The sequence below is a fragment of the Peromyscus eremicus genome, chromosome 15, assembly GCF_949786415.1.
Source record: "Peromyscus eremicus chromosome 15, PerEre_H2_v1, whole genome shotgun sequence".
Classification (NCBI taxonomy): domain Eukaryota; kingdom Metazoa; phylum Chordata; class Mammalia; order Rodentia; family Cricetidae; genus Peromyscus; species Peromyscus eremicus.
In genome coordinates, this window is record NC_081431.1 from 33,242,878 (window position 1) to 33,259,000 (window position 16,123).

The 16,123-nt window shown below is 39.6% G+C and overlaps 1 pseudogene; it reads right to left on the bottom strand.

Annotated features, from left to right (window-relative positions):
- Positions 1 to 12,529: 12,529 nt before the first annotated feature.
- On the bottom strand, positions 12,530 to 12,696 carry LOC131925903 (U2 spliceosomal RNA; annotated as a pseudogene).
- Between the last annotated feature and the right edge of the window lie 3,427 nt (positions 12,697 to 16,123).

The window sequence follows — 16,123 nt, forward strand, 5'->3', positions numbered from 1 at the left end:
ACACACATCCAATAGTATGGGAACTCTTTGCAAAGTACATGTGACACCTTCCATAAAGATAGACTCTCTCTTTGCAGATAAAACTGAAAAAAACAAGTTCAAGGAGAAGGGTCTTGGGGAGAGTCTGGTATGGTCTCTGGCCATACGGATTGCATAAAGGTCACCAGGCTAGGAAACACATCCACTCCAGCCTTTTGGGTGGAAAGCAGCTTTTGCATTCCTTCTCTTGAAGGAACAACCCTGTGTGCTTAACATTCCAGGTTCCTCTAGCGCATTTCTGTGAGCACTAAGACCTCCGTGCCCCTACAGGGTAGGTCCTTAAAAGATATATATTATGATTTCATCTCAAATAATCTAGTTGGAACCTAGAGTGTAATATATACCCTATTTTAAATTGTCTATAAAGCTGATATATAAAATATGCCTAATTATTTTAAATATTATAAAAATATATATCACAAATCAAATTTCTTAGTTTACCCATGTCTAAAAATTAAAAGTGAGACTCTAAATCACACTTTTTAACATTACTGAGCTTATTTTCTACTATAGTCCCCAGTCACATTTTTTTTTGGTCTCATCTTTCCACATTTGTTGTATTTACTGTGGTTGTTGGTACTTTCACACTTCAGTCACTCATCTGACAAGGGTTCAAAAGTGTTTCCAGCATTTTGATGTATTGTTTTCATTTTTGTGTTTCCTTTATTTATGTACCTTCTTTTCAATTACTTTCTACAACATAATTTTAGGCTTAGAAGCCAAGAAAAATTTTTAAAAGATCATGTAATTTAATAAGAAAGAAAAATTCCCTATTGCAGTTTAATTACTCATCTATTTATTAATGTCTTAGTAAAGGGCTATTGTGACAAAAGTGAAGAGATATTTATAGCTGAAGAGATAGGAAGGCACTTAGAAAACAGCAGAGAACACAAAAGCAGGTGACTGGTGTCAGCCATCTGTTGAGCCTCTGTCCTCTGAAATCGGTTCAAAGAAACTTGTATCTGTAAGTAAGTGAAGTGTAGGAGGTTAGAGCACAGACCAGGAATCCTACATGTGGGCTCTAGCCCTAGATGTGTGACTTACCGGGCAACCAACCTGACCTCTGGCATGTTTCTTGCCTTGCCCATTACAGGTAGTAATCAGAAAACCAAAGACTTCTCAGAAACCATAACATAAAATATCCTACATATATTTTCATTATCTTTCTTGCTGCCACATTTGTTCATTAAAAGCATTGATATTTTTCAAAATTTATTATCATCAGATACAAACTTAATTATTTTTCAGTGGTTCTCAAAGCATTCATTAGATGAATATTGAATAAGAAATTTTTCTCATCAGAGAAAGAAAAGCTGGAACTCCTAAATACATTTGATATGGCAAGCACTGTGCTAGGTGTATGTAGACAATGTGCTATTCTGTCACTAATGAAATACTTCAAGGAAAAATAACCTCAAAGGAATTTACTAAGACTATTTCATTCATTTAATCATAACTTAATAAATACGTATTTAGTACCTGCTTCATGCCAAGTATCACTCTTTTTTCATATTCATTTGTTTAATTTATTTATTTGGGAGGACATCTACATGCCATGTGTGTAGACAGAGTTTTTCTGTGTCCCAGCAGTAGCTCTCAAATAACCACAAGAGACTTACTATTAATTATAAATGCTCAGCTGATAGCTCAGGCTTATTACTAACCAGCTCTTGCAACTTAAATTAACCCATTTCTATTAATCTATGTGCTGTCCTGAGACTCATTACCTCATCTATGAACTTTTCATGTTGCTTCTTCCATGTGTGGGTTGTGAACCCTCTGACTCTGCTCTTCTTCTTCCCAATGTCCTTAGTCTGCTTCTTCTACCTAACCTTATCCTGTCCAGCTATTGGTCAGTCAGCTTCTTTATTAAACCAATCACAGAAGCATATGATCACACAGTGTAAAGGAATAGTCCACATTTCCACCTTTTTTTTCTAATTAAAAAGGAAGGTTTTTAACTTAACATGGTAAAATTATATAAAACAAAAACAGTTATTAAGAATTACAGTTATAATATTCAGTCCATTTATATTTGGCAAAATTAGAGAAAAATAATATATTATTTATCTTATCTTTGTGAGTCTAAAGTTTTATACCTAATTTGCCTTTTATCATAAATAAGGAAAATTTTAACTATGACTATCTAGTCTTCAACTTCATCAAATACTCCAGAAGGGTGAAATGTTACTTAACAACAAAACATCTGGATGTCTGGACAGTCACCTGAAGTTCTTCTGTAATGTTGAGGCATCCATCTTTTGTTCTAGAATATCTGACAGACATTTTTTGTTTTGTTTTGTTTTGTTTTTTCAAGACAGAGTTTCCCTTTGTTGTTTTGATGCCTGTCCTGGATCTCGCTCTGTAGCCCAGGCTGTCCTCGAACTCACAGAGATCCATCTGGCTATGCCTCCTGAGTGCTGGGATTAAAGACCTGCATCTCCACCACCCAGTTCTGACAGACATTTTTGAAGCATGGAATTTTGAAGGACTGTCTTATCTTGTCTTGGCAAAGTTTGGCAGTCACTTTCTTTTTCATCCTGCTGGTCCAGTTTGAACAGTATACTGTCAGAAATTGAAGCAAGGGCTTTTGCCATAAAGAAAGTAAACTCTAAGAAAGGAGTTTCTTCTATGCCCATCATCTGCTTTGAAGTAAATTGGTACTGCCAGGAGCAGCTGTGTCTCACTGTCAAGAAAAGCCTTGTGTTATTAAAACATTTTAAATGTCATATTCTATAGGTCTTTGAAGTGTTAGAAGACCATCTGTCTATCTAAATATATGTTTATGAACTTAAAAACATACCTACATGACTATAAGTTTCACTATTATAGATGACTATTAATCTGTATTTCTTAATTATACATATATTTTTAAATGAGCTACATAAACACAATTCCCCCAAATAAGAGTAGAAACATACATATAGTATGGCAAAAATAACTTTAAATTTGTATCAATAAACTAAAATCCATACCAATGTGAAATATTTGAGACTGGTAGTTTTTTTTAAGTATATTCAATAATCTACCTTTTTATCTTTTCATTTTTATATATCCCCTTCTTCTTTTAGAAAGAGATCTTTGAATTTGACTCCTTTGTTTAGCTTTTTTGTAACTAAGATCAATAACAACTTCTAATCAACACCCTAAACAATGACAAACATCCATAATCTATTGAATAACCAAAACCCACTCATACCCTATCTCTTAAGAATGTGGGCATCATTCTCTAGACCATTTCCTATTGTTTGTGGGCACTGGTATCTTCAGAGGAATCTTGAGAAAAATCAGGATAATTGTTAGATCTTGGCTGGAGTAGTTTGTGAGATTGAACCATCTCAGCCAGCAGCCTTGAAGCTGTTCTGGATGCAGAACTCAGAGGAAACTGTAACAGAGGCATTTTGAGATCCTGGATCACCTGGGCCATTTGTTTTCCTTGGTATCTGGTCCTCTTGCTCTGAAAATACATAACCTTTTAAAGGTAACATACATATCTATATTAGTACAAGTACAGATTGTGTGTTGTATACTAGCTAGCCAAAGATGATTTTTGGTTTTATGTTTGAGCAGGTAAAATATAGGTTACCCATTTTGTAGTTTTTTTAGGTTTATTTCTTTATGTCTGTAGTCAGAAATTTCAGAGGGTTTTCCCCGATCAAACCTGGTCATCTTTAACCTGGAATGAATCTACAACCTCTCATTTCCTGTGGAAATAAAAGCATAACCTCTCTCCCAAAGCAACACACCTTTTGACTCCAATTTTGAAAACAAGATATTTTTAAAATATATAGGTTGGTTTAATCCAGTAGTTTTCATAATCCAATGGGTTTTAGCAGCTGTTGTTCCTTCATTAGCAATCAGAAAATCTAAAGACAACACAATAACATATAGGATCCAGACTTTCTGTGTATTTCCCATCTTTATGTGGTTTTTTTTCTTTTATATTACTTTATTCCCTTTTTAAGGACTTTATTATTTTAAAACTATATATATATATATATATATATATATATATATATATATATAATGACTGTCTATACCTTTTTCTTCTCTCTCCCAAGGCTTTGTACATTTTAAACACACTGTAATCCATTTAGAAGTTTTTTCCATCTGGATTTGTATTTACTGAGCATCTGTCTGCTTTTCTGTCTACATGAGCAAAACCCCAAACCTGCCATGCAGTGTACTGGTGGAGCTTACACTGGCAGCTCAAGCCCTTAGGCAGCAGTTGGGAGATGCTTCTCTGTGCCACAGTCAGCATGAGAAATGTGAGACTAGGAAGTCATGTTTGGCTCTGTTTTTGTGTGTTTAGCTTTTTAAAGCTTTCTGAGGTCTAATGTGGATGTAAATGCCAGACATTTGGGCACCATATGTAGGCAGACTTTTCTGTCCTATCAGCCCACTCCCCAATAACCACAAAAGACCTAATAATAATTATAAATGCTCAGCCAATAGCTCAGGCTTATTACTAACTAGCCCTAACCATTTAAATTGACCCATTTCTATTTATCTATGTGCTGTCCAAGGCTTGCTTACCTCATCTATAAACTTTTCATATTACTTCTTCCACATCTGGCTCAAGACTCCTCTGACTCTACCCTTCTTCTTCCCAGTGTCCTTAGTCTGATTCTCCTGCTCAACCTTATCCTGTCCAGCTATTGGCCAGTCAGTTTCTTTTTTAAACCAGTCACAGAGACATATTCACACAATGTAAAGGAATATTCCGTGTGTGTGTGTGTGTGTGTGTGTGTGTGTGTGTGTGTGTGTGTAAAGGTCAGAGGACAACCCATAGGAGTCAGTTCTCTCCTTCCACCTTGCAGGTTCCAGGGCTTGTCAGGTTTGGTGGCAAATTCCTTTACCCGCTAAGCCATTCATTGGCCCTATACCAGACATCATTTTAATATAGTAACAAACAGTAAAAGACTACTCAAAAGACAACAAAACAAATGATATAACAGGTAATTAGAAGAGCTATGAGGAGATCCAAATACAGTAGGAAGCTAGGGAGTGAGTGAACAAATACCTGGGTAATGTGGAGAAAGGGAGCATCAAGCATTACGTTTCTGAGGCAGAAACAGCTAGTAAGAAGTAGATCTAGAATGGATACTCAGGTCTGTGGTGTGCAAGCTTGTGTCTTTCTGGCATACCTCTAAGATTTCTATAACATTCAATACACTTCTATATAACAGACCGTAAAGATCTTTTGAAAACTTCAGCAGAACCAAATTTGTGTTCCTCCTTACTGAAGACAGTAGTCTAGAAAATGAAGCTTCAACAGCTTCTAGTTTGAAGAGGAGAAAACTTCCACAGAGTAGAATGTAGACAGTGCTTGTAGAAGTGTCTCAATGAGAGGAATTTCAAAATTTAGATTTATATGTGTTAAAAAAAAAGTCTTCCATGGAGCCTGAAAAAATAACTCGGTGGTTAAGAGGGCTTGATGCTCATCCATAGGACCTGATTTTGATTCCTGGCACCACTGCTGGACAGCTTACAGCTCCTGTAACTCTAATTCCAAGAGATCTGACACCCTCTTCTGACCCTCCATATGCACACACACACTCATATGCCCCAGGCACACATACATAGTTTTTAAAAAAATGTGTCCCACTTCTTGTAGCTTTGAGACTTATCCTTTAGTGGTAAAAATTCATTTTTCCCAGAAACTTCCTTCAGTGGGTTACTCTTCTTATCTCTGTAACCAAACGCCTCACAGAAACAATTTAGGGAAGAAAGCATAAATTTTAGGTCAAAATTTCATGGTGGAAAAGGCATGGCAGCACTGTGAGAACAGGAGCTGCTCCTGTCTGTGACAGTGGGATGGTAAGGTGGCTTGCTCACACCACAGCAGATGGGCAAGCAGAGAGAAAACTTGGGCCAAGCTGTAGACCTCAATGCCTATTCCCTCCCTGACCCAATGGCCCACTCCTTGCAGCTAGACACCACCTCCCTAAGGTAGCACAACATCCTAAAACAGCGGCCAGCTGGAGACTAGGTGTTCAAATTCTTGAGCTTCCAGGGAACACTTCACACTCAAACCATAGTTCTCTGCCCCTGGCTAACAGCTAATCTTATAAAGTAAAATGCAGTCAACTTGAAGAGTTCTTATAATCTTAGTTGTGAGTTTGTCTCTTACTTGTGATCTGCTACAAAATAAAATAAAGACGACATACTTCCAGTATACGATGGCACAGAGTAAACATTCCCATGCCAAAAGGGAAGAATAGGGACAAAGGAAAGAAAGGAAGGATGAAATCTAGACCAACATCCATCAGGGTAAAAAACCAAGTTGGCAGCTCCAAGTTCAGCATGAGGGGCTTGTAGTGGCATCATCTGAGCTCCAACAGGTTTGGCTAGCCTCTTGCTACAGTTCTGCTCCCTGAAGCATGAGTTCTATCTTGGGACACTCGGTACTGAAGCTATCACAACTTGGCCCTTTGAGTGAGATCAAGTGTACTCCTAGTACCTGAAGCTTTTGTCGGCAATGTTTCACAGTCCTGGGATTTGCAATATTCTGGTACTCCCACAGCGACGTATCCCTCATGCCCTCACACATATGCATTGGCTGCCCTCAGTGGCTTTCTGAGATCTTCTTGCGAGTCTCTATGAACCCATAACATTTGCATTCTGTGTTCATGCACTATGTGCACTTCCAGCAAAGTATGCTGGAATTGGTATCTTTTCAGGCACTTTCCTTTAAAAACAAGTATTTTCCTAATGGGTTTTCAGTTTTACAGCATGAAGCATTTGATGGATGGAGTCTTGCCTTCGAAGAACCTACTCTCCCTGTGCAAAGTGTATGGTTTTTTTCCAAGGACACTGACTCTTTAACAGTCACAAATACCTTGTTTACATCTACCCTGCCCTCAGTTTTACTGGCTTTGTGATCCTTTCCTTGAAAAATTGCACATTTTCACCTCTCTCTGCTCCTCTTACTGTTCTCTGTTATAGAATATTATTTTAAGATGTGTTACATTTGTTTATGCTATGGACTATTTAATGATGCAAAGATGTGTTGCATTTGTTTAACTCTATAAAGCTGTCTTACAATGCCTGTCTAAAACACCTGAGGTCTAATAAAGAGCTGAACAGCCAATAGCAAGGCAAGAGGCTGACAGACAGAGATAATAAATAGAAGGAGAAATCTGGAGGGAAAGAGAGAAGAAAGAGCAAGAGAATAAGAAGAGAGGTCACTAGGGGCTAGCCACACAGCCACACAGCCAACCACCAGAGTAAGAATGAAAGTAAGATATACAGAAGTAAGAAAGGGAAAAAGCCCAGAGGCAAAAGATAGATGGGATAATTTAAAGTTAAGAAAAGCTGGCAAGAAATGAGCCAAGCTAAGGCCGGGCATTTATAATTAAGAATTAGCCTCCATGTGTGATTTATTTGGGAGCTGGGTGGCGGCCCCCGAAAAGAGCAAAAACAAGCAACAATGGTTCTCTTCCATTGTGAATCTGGAAATGCAGTGAGCAAGCCACAGCCTGAATGCTCTGCTGAAATTTCCTCCCCCAAACAAATCAGTCAGTGGCTTTGGAATCCAGCTTTATTCTAATTATCAGGACATAGGCAGAATTAGATTTTTTTCCCCCAAATGTATCAGGAAAGCCTATAGTCCAGCTCCCCACAAAGTCCATGTTCTCCCTGGAAACCTCACAAGCCTGACCTTTACTGTCTACATTTAATTGACTTTACGGTTTCCTGGATCCCCCCAGAGTTGCCCACTAAGCTCTGTTTGGGGTGTTCTATAGATTCTACAGCTTGCAGCAGCCCCAAACTCTTTCACCTTTCTCCCATAAATCAGCCCCATGGTAAGATTTGTCACGGCAACAGACCCACTTCCCTGTACCAATCTTCTGCATTATTCATATTTTCTCATTGGTGTGAAATACCTGTCAGAAGCAACTTAGGCAGGGAAGGATATATGCTAGCTCAGTTTATTGGTGGGGAAGGCAGGTAGTCATGGGAGTGAGTGCCTGTTTGTGGTATTGGGATGGTAGTTCGATCACATCTTAGCAAAGTAGAAAGAAAGCTCAATGGGAGGGGCAGTCTATAAACCTCCAGACCTGCCTCCAGGCTACCCATTTTCTTTAATGAAGCCTTACTTCCTAAAGATTCCACAATGTCTTAAAACAGTACCACTGGCTCTAACACATGAGCTGGTAGAGACATTTTACAACTAAACTATAACATGTATCTGTGGTGCATGCACATTGTGTGGGGGTGTACCTGCATGCATGACAGTGCCTATATACATGCATGCATACATCAGAAGTTGACATCAGATGTCTTCCTCTGTCACTCTCCAGCCGCACTGGGGTTGCAGATGCATGGCCTGGATTTTACATGGGTTCTGGGAATCTAAATGCAGGTCCTCATGCCTACACAGTAGGCACTTTACAACCTGATCCATCATCCCAGCCCAAACCTTAACACTTCTTTGTATAAAAGAGTGCAAAAAGTAGAGTAATGTATTCCTTTTCTCATTAACAAGAACAAGGATCTTAGAGGGCTTTACTGTTCAGCTTTACTTTTTTAATTAATTCTTTTGGAATCAGAGAGTCATATCATTGCAGGTTTATTCTATGATGCATCTCATTAGACTCCATCACCATCCATCAATCCTACCATTCTCCTGCTGCAAAGAGCCAGTTCAAACTCATGGCAATTCAAACTCAAATCATCCAACGTCTTCAGAATAGATCTGCTTAAGTCAAATACTCCTGTAACAGGCTTCACCAACAGCAAGTCTGAAAATCCAATAGTCAGCTTCTAGAAGGGTAGCAAATCGATCACTCCCCTTTCTGTAAGTCAACTTCTCTTCATGAACGAAGCCATTTTATTCCATGCCTGTTCCCACTAAAACCTGGCCATGAAAGTTTCTATTGTGATCCTTTTGCAGCTCTCCCCCGGGGCTCCCTGTGTCATGTAACCTTCCTTCCGGAGAGGGAATGACTTATTTCAGACTCACATCCTCTTTCCCATGTTTTCCTCCCACATTTTTTTCTCTGGATAAGAGCAACTTCTTCTCTTCGGGGATTTGTGTATCATTTACTTTTCCTGATGAAAAAAAAAAAGGCCATCAGATTTTTTACATAATAATTAAGCTGTCATGTCAGCCCAAAAGACTATCACAGGATAGGGCCAAATGGAAAATGAGATGGATAACTTTAACCTCTTCTAATATAGTAGAGTCCAGAGCCTTAAGACACAAAGACATAGGACAAATGTCCAGTGTCTGACAGCACCTTAAAGGAAACAGAAGTCACATAAAATATAGAATGGTTTATTGAGGCTTTCAAGCACCACTAATATGTTTCTATTTCTACTCAAGAGCAACTTCTTGCCTATGTAACTAATTAGATTTAAAATCAGATATAATCCATATAGAGTTGATCACCCATTCAGCCATCTTTCCAAGCCCCATGTATATTTCATCACCTTTGACTGTTCCTACCAAGTGACCTCTGAGTCTCAGCTTCCATGAACCCAATGGCCAAGACTCAGCATCTTCTTGGAGAACCGTACTACCCCTGGGTTAATCTGTAAGAAACATCCTTACAGTGCCTCAAATCCAGCCTCCAGCCTTTAGTTCTTTAATGTTTGTAGATTGCAATGGCCTAGAAACTCCCAGTCATGAGTGTTTCCTGAGGATCTCTCTATGAAACCACCAATATTTCCAAAACCAAGGAATACTGCAGGCTGTCATGATGAAAGGAACCTGGAAGGGTTAGAAAAAGGAACATTAAGAGATACAGTAAGGGGAAAAAATTACTTGGTCTTTTTTTTCATCATAAATAGATTAGTTATAGTCTGATTTTGAAAAGAGAGAGAGACATAGCATAGGATTCCATACACTCGGATTCCAGTCCCAGTTTTGTCATAACCCAGTACACGAAGTATGAAAATGATGACTTCAGTATCCTCATCTGAAAATGCAGTGTGGTAGTTTGAATGAGAATAGCCCCCATGGACTCATATGTTTGAATGATTGGCCCCCAGCAAGTGGAACTGCTTGGGAATAATTAGGAGGTGTGGCCTCATTGGAGAAGGTACATCACTGGGGGTGGCCTTTGGTATTTCAAAAGCCTAAACCATGCCCTGTCTTGCATTTGGGCGCTCTCTCTCTCTCTCTCTCTCTCTCTTTCTCTCTCTCTCTCTCTCTCTCTCTCTCTCTCTCTCTCTCTCTCTCTCCCTCTGTCTCTCTCTCTCTCTCTGTCTCCCTCCCTCCCTCCCTCCCTCTCTCCCTCTCTCCCTCTCCCTCTCCCTCTTCTTCTCTCCCCCCTCTCTTTCTCTCTCTCTCCCTCTCCTTCCCTCCCCCCTCTCTCTTTCAGACTTGCACATCAGTTGTGAGCCCCAACCACTTCTCCAGCACCATGCCTGCCTGCTGCCACACTCCCTGCTGTGAAGATTATGGGCTAGCCCTCTGAAACTGTAGGCAAAGCCCTAAAAAATGCTTTCTTCTATAAGTTGTTTTGGTCATGATCTCTTCACAGCAATGAAACAGTAACTAAGACATAGAGTATTTGAGGAGAGGAAGGGCACTAGATTTATAAGATCCTGTGGAAATACAGGACAAAATAATGAACTACAGCATCAGGCACATCCCAGGCTCAATTCTGCCACTTTGTGTGCATGATACTGTCACCCATCAATGGAAAGCCTTTCACCTGAGCAGAGGGCATAAATGAGAAAGACATGGAAACTCACAGCCAGGCCTTTGGAGTCCTATGAGGCTCAAGGATGTCAAAGCAGTGCTTGAAATGTTAAGTTTTTATAACATATTGTGCTCATCATTTCACAATAAGTTCCTCCTTTGATGCTGGAGAAATGACTGAGCAGTTAAGAGCACTGAATGCTCTTGCAGGGCAGGGCTTTGGTTCTCAGTACCCACACAGCAGCTCACAACTTTCTATAACTCCAGTTCTAATGGACACAATGCCCTCCTCTCGCCTTCATGGGCAAGGCATGCACACAGTTGTGCATACATACATACATACATGCAGGCAAAACATTCATCTGTATAAAATTTAAAAATCTCTAAAAGAAAAAGAAAAATAGTAAAAGGAAAAAAGATGATCCTGCTTGTGCTATTCTGTGCTTGCTAAACTTTAAATACAAACACTGCTTAATGATGAAGATGCTTTCTGAGGAATGTGTCTTTGCACTATTTTATTATTGTCTGATTATCATAGAGTATACTTACACAAGCTGTGATTGCTATGATGTCACTCTATAATATAATATTATTGGACCACTGTCATATGTACGATCTGTTGTTGACTGAAACATTATTATGCAGCAAATTGTTGTTAAATAAGTAGTTGTTAAATTGGGGTGGGGGGAAATGTACCATTCAGACCTTGAAATAAAATTGGACTGTTGTGATAGGATAGCCCTACAGGGCTATTCGAATGATTCGATTTTAATGATGTAAAAATGATAGTGGTCAAAACACTCATCTCATTCTGGAATCATCCCTTGGTTAAACTTCTTAAGCCTCAGTTGTTCCTGCTTTGTCATCTACCTCTCAACTCCAAGAAACTGAGTCAGCCCTTAGATCCTGGACCATTCACCTATCTGGAGACTCCCCTCTTTAGACAAGGCAGGAGAAATGTAGACAATAGGAGGGTATTGCTTGACAATGAATTTCCTCACAAGGAAATAGGGAGATAGCGAAACTAATCATGTGAGTCTCCAAAGATCAACCATCTCTCCACAAGGGGCTGTAACTACAGAAGAATGCTGAGAAAGAGAAAGGTAACATTGCTGGGTTTCAAGACAGAGGAAGGGCAGGAGCCAATGAACTTGGGCAGCTCCTAGCAGTTAAAACAGATAACTGTGGCCCGAGTCTCCAGAAGGAGACCCTGCAGACACTTTGATGTAGTCCAGTGAGACTCGAGGCAAAGTTCCTACGTGGTGTTCTTTTTAAGTACTGGGTTTATGGTAACTTGTTGAAGCAACCATAGGAAACTGAGACACATTCCTCATTTTTGGCAGTCCCGAACTAAATCAGCAGCTATCCACCCCCGAATCAAAACACGGAAAGCAAATCACAACTGCCGCCTGACAAAAATGTTCCTGAGTCCCTACGACTTGCCCCTCTTTACTACTGCCTTCTCCCACTACTTTCTCACACCTCGCCCACCAGTTCACAGTGGTGGCTTGTCTCCTTTGACTCCACATTCCAGGACACATCAAGACCTGCCCACTCTTTGCCTGTCCCTGTCTTCACCTTCCTCTAGGGAGGCTCCCTCATTCATATCTCTTTTGATTTTCTCCTCTTCTACTTCTACTCACAACAGTTTTAATCATATCACTGAGAGTAAGATCAGTAAAGTGAGTCTAGACAAACACTGGGAAATGTCTTCCAGAAGTGGATGTGGTCACTTGCAACTTCCAATTTACATCAGTACACGTAAGTTTGGGAGCAGATGATCTAGATAGCACATTTTGTTTGTAAGAGCCTTACAAAAGTCACTTCTTCCTCTTAACTTACAAATGTTTACATAGTAATGAATTAAGAGGAAACATTTAAAGCAGTCCAAGTATGAGAACAATGCATTTGCAAAAGAAAATTATCCGTCCCTTCAGAGCAGTGATACGAGACTCAGACAAAACGTTCTACACTTGATCTTAGCCAAAAGGCCGAGAAGCGATAAGACAAAACATTCTAAATGAAACGGATTCTTTATTATGTCTTAGAATTGAGTCTTGTATCTGGTATGACGTGGTCAGAAGTGTTAGCTAGATGGTGCTGCAGCTCATAAACCCAGTTAATTATACTGAAGCAAGAGCTTTGAACTGAAGGTGACTGCCAAACATAAGCTCTAGAGTCAGTAAATCTACTAGGGAGCACCTAGAACTTTCATAAGAGATCAGGTGACTCCAGCTTCCAGGTGGCATGAGGATATGTGTACACATTAAGTTACTTTGCATTGTGTAATACAGAATACTGTGGAGATGTAATATAGAATATATATATATATATACAGATATAATATAGAATTTTGTGGAGATACAAATGCCACATGTGTATGTCTAGAGAAGTAACATATTTATAGACATACTTCTCACTTCTGCTCCTGTGGGTCTTTCCTGGCCTGCATCACTTTAGAAGAGCCGTGATAGGATAAGATACAGCTGGTATGATCTTAACACCATCTATATGATGACTGGCGTGAGTTGTACTATATCAAGAGTATTCAAACAAAACTTAAAAGAACTCTTGGCTTGGGCAGTAAGAGGAATTAAGTGGACAGACTTAGAAGTTCCATTCCAAGTTTCATCAAAACACCAGCTTTTTAAAATGTTTCCTGTGTGAACAGTCACTGCTCAGTCATGAGTGGTTTTATAGATAGAAATCATTTGCATTAAGAATAACTAACCTTCACAGAGTGCAGTAGTTTAAAAGTGGTGTCTACCTTTTTCTTGTTTTAAATTAGATACATTAAAATCACACATGCATTGTTTTCGTGCTTGGACTGATCAAACGTTTCCTTTCTTTATTTCCGTGTAAACATTTGTAAGCTCCTTCCCTCTTTAATAGGAGTCAGGTGATCAGGCTCGGGCTGTCAGGCTCCCACGGCAAGCACGTTCTCTTGCTAAGTGAGCCATCATGCTTGTCCTAGAAGGATCTTAAGCTGAGACTAATTCACACTCACACTAAGAACTTCTAACAAGTACTAAAAATGGAGGTCTGGGATTAGGTCCTTGACATTTTTCAAACAGTGTGTGTGATCAAAGCTAAAACCTGGATAGTGTGGAGCTTCAAGTGCATGATGACGATGACATAGACTTCTTGCAGCACCTTGTGCTGGCCCCAGAGAGCAAGCCTTCACGTTCTTTCCATGGCAGCTGATCCTTTGGTACAGGCTTTACCTTTTCTCCTTTCTTCCTTATACAGCAAGGCTTTAACACTGCAACCATAATGGAGGAATAAACCCCAGACTGGAAAGGGAAATTCTTGCAGGGTCAAGGAATTGGGCCACAATTCCAAAATGAGTTGGGCCTCGGAAATCTATTTTCTAGGCAAACACTCTACCACCGAGCCACACTCAAGTCTTACAGTTTCTATTCTGTGATAATACAACATGGCCAATAGCAACTTGGAAAGGAAAGAGTTGATTTCACCTTATGCTTCCAGGTAACAGTCCATCACCAAAGGAAGTCACGACAGGAACTCAAAACTGGGAAGAAACCTGGAGGCAGGAACTGAAGCAGAAGCGTAAGCAAGTGCAGCTTACTGCCTTGCTCGGCCTGCTTTCTGAAAGTACCCATGACTACCAGCCCAGGAGGGGTACCGCCCACAGTGTTGGGCTCTCCCACATCAATAATCCATCAAGAAAATTCACCACAGGCTTGCCCACAGGCCAACCTTATGGGAGCATTTTCTCAGTTGAGGTTTCCTCTTCCCAAAGGACTCTAGGTTGTGTCAAGTTTACATAAAACTAACCAGCACACCTCCTTAGCCCAGAATCTGTTTTCTAAATGTCAAGGCCTCGAAAGAAAAAGTTGAGATGATATTTCTGGAGTCAATTGCCATCTCTGCAAACAAAGACGAAAAATGAAAATTTGAACACACTTGGGACTGGTTAAAATACTAAGCAAGTGTGAAGGTTGGCTCTTCTTTGATGTCAGTCTAACTGACGGGAAAGACTTTAGCTCTCTATAAAGAAAACCATCACAGGAGAGACCATTGTAACTGTGGACGGAGACAGAACTGTAAAAGGAAACGTGAAGCAAGGTGTCTCAGTAGAATCAGGAATCCAGTAATTTCTCCCTGCTTCCAGATGTCAGAGGAACTGACTCCTTAGAAAGCATGCTAGAAGTTCATGGCTCCTTATATGTGTTTTTAGATATTAACTGCTTCAAATTTGACAAAAAAATTAGGAATTTGTATCTTTTGGTGTGTTAGGAGTCTAAATTGAAAAGTTCAGAAACGCCCCAGACTTAATGTCTAGTGCTTAAGCCAAGGATTCTAAAGTGCGATTCATCTGTGCCTATAGGTTTTTACATAGTAATACTAACCCCAGAGTGCTGATGAATTTTTCATTTTGGAGGCAGGGAGCTTGAATTTTACCTTGTTTGGAACTAAAGCATTTGTCACTATGTTGCAGATGGCTCATGGCTCTTTTATTGTCATATATAATATAATATAACATAACATAACATAACATAACATAACATAACATAACATAACATAACATAACATAATATAATATAACATAATATAACAGTCCTCAAAGTGGAGTGGGGGCGGCCTTTGGATTTCTTTTTTCAACTTAGTTCTCTTCAGTCATTTGTAATGACTTTAGAGCTATGTCTCGGGTGGCTGAGTGAGCAGTAAGTCTGACACATTGCTCTGTCAGTCCTTGACTAAGGATTGAACCTGTTTGCAGGGTAGGAACACAGCAGGTTCAGGTTGGGACATATGAAAGTTTAGATAGATTTTGAGGCAAGAAGAAAACGTGTGAATGTGATAATTTGATCTAGATATCAAGAAAGAGGTCTTGATTACTTTCCTCTTATCAAATTGGGAGGTTGAGGGAAAGGTTGAAATACAAAATATCCATTTAATGTCACCAAAATATTTTTAATTATTTTTTTTGAGATTATAACATAATTACATCATTTCCCCCTTCCCTTTCCTCCCTCAAAAACTTCCCATATACCCATCCTTGCTTTGGGAGAACTATGCTCTTGGTGTCTTTAGTAGTACTACATGTCCTGTTTCTTGTAATGCCATTGTTGCAGTATGCCACATCCTGCATGCCAGCGGGTGGGAGGACACAAAAGTCAGGGGGAAAACTTGAGCAGAGCACATGTGACTGCCAGGCTGTGATCTGAGTCCACCCACTCATTTGGAAGGACAACCCCTCCCCCAAAGCACAAGCCTGTACACTGGGACACCAAAACTTTCTGCCCTTCACAATAACACCACCAACTCATCACCAACACTGTAGTATTCAGCTTTAGCAAATTGGAAATAACAGCAGTACCTGCTTAACAGATTCTGTGAGAAGTAAAAAATAATGCATGATTAACAACAGCCACAATACTTCCTGTTTAGCAAGCACATTAAATA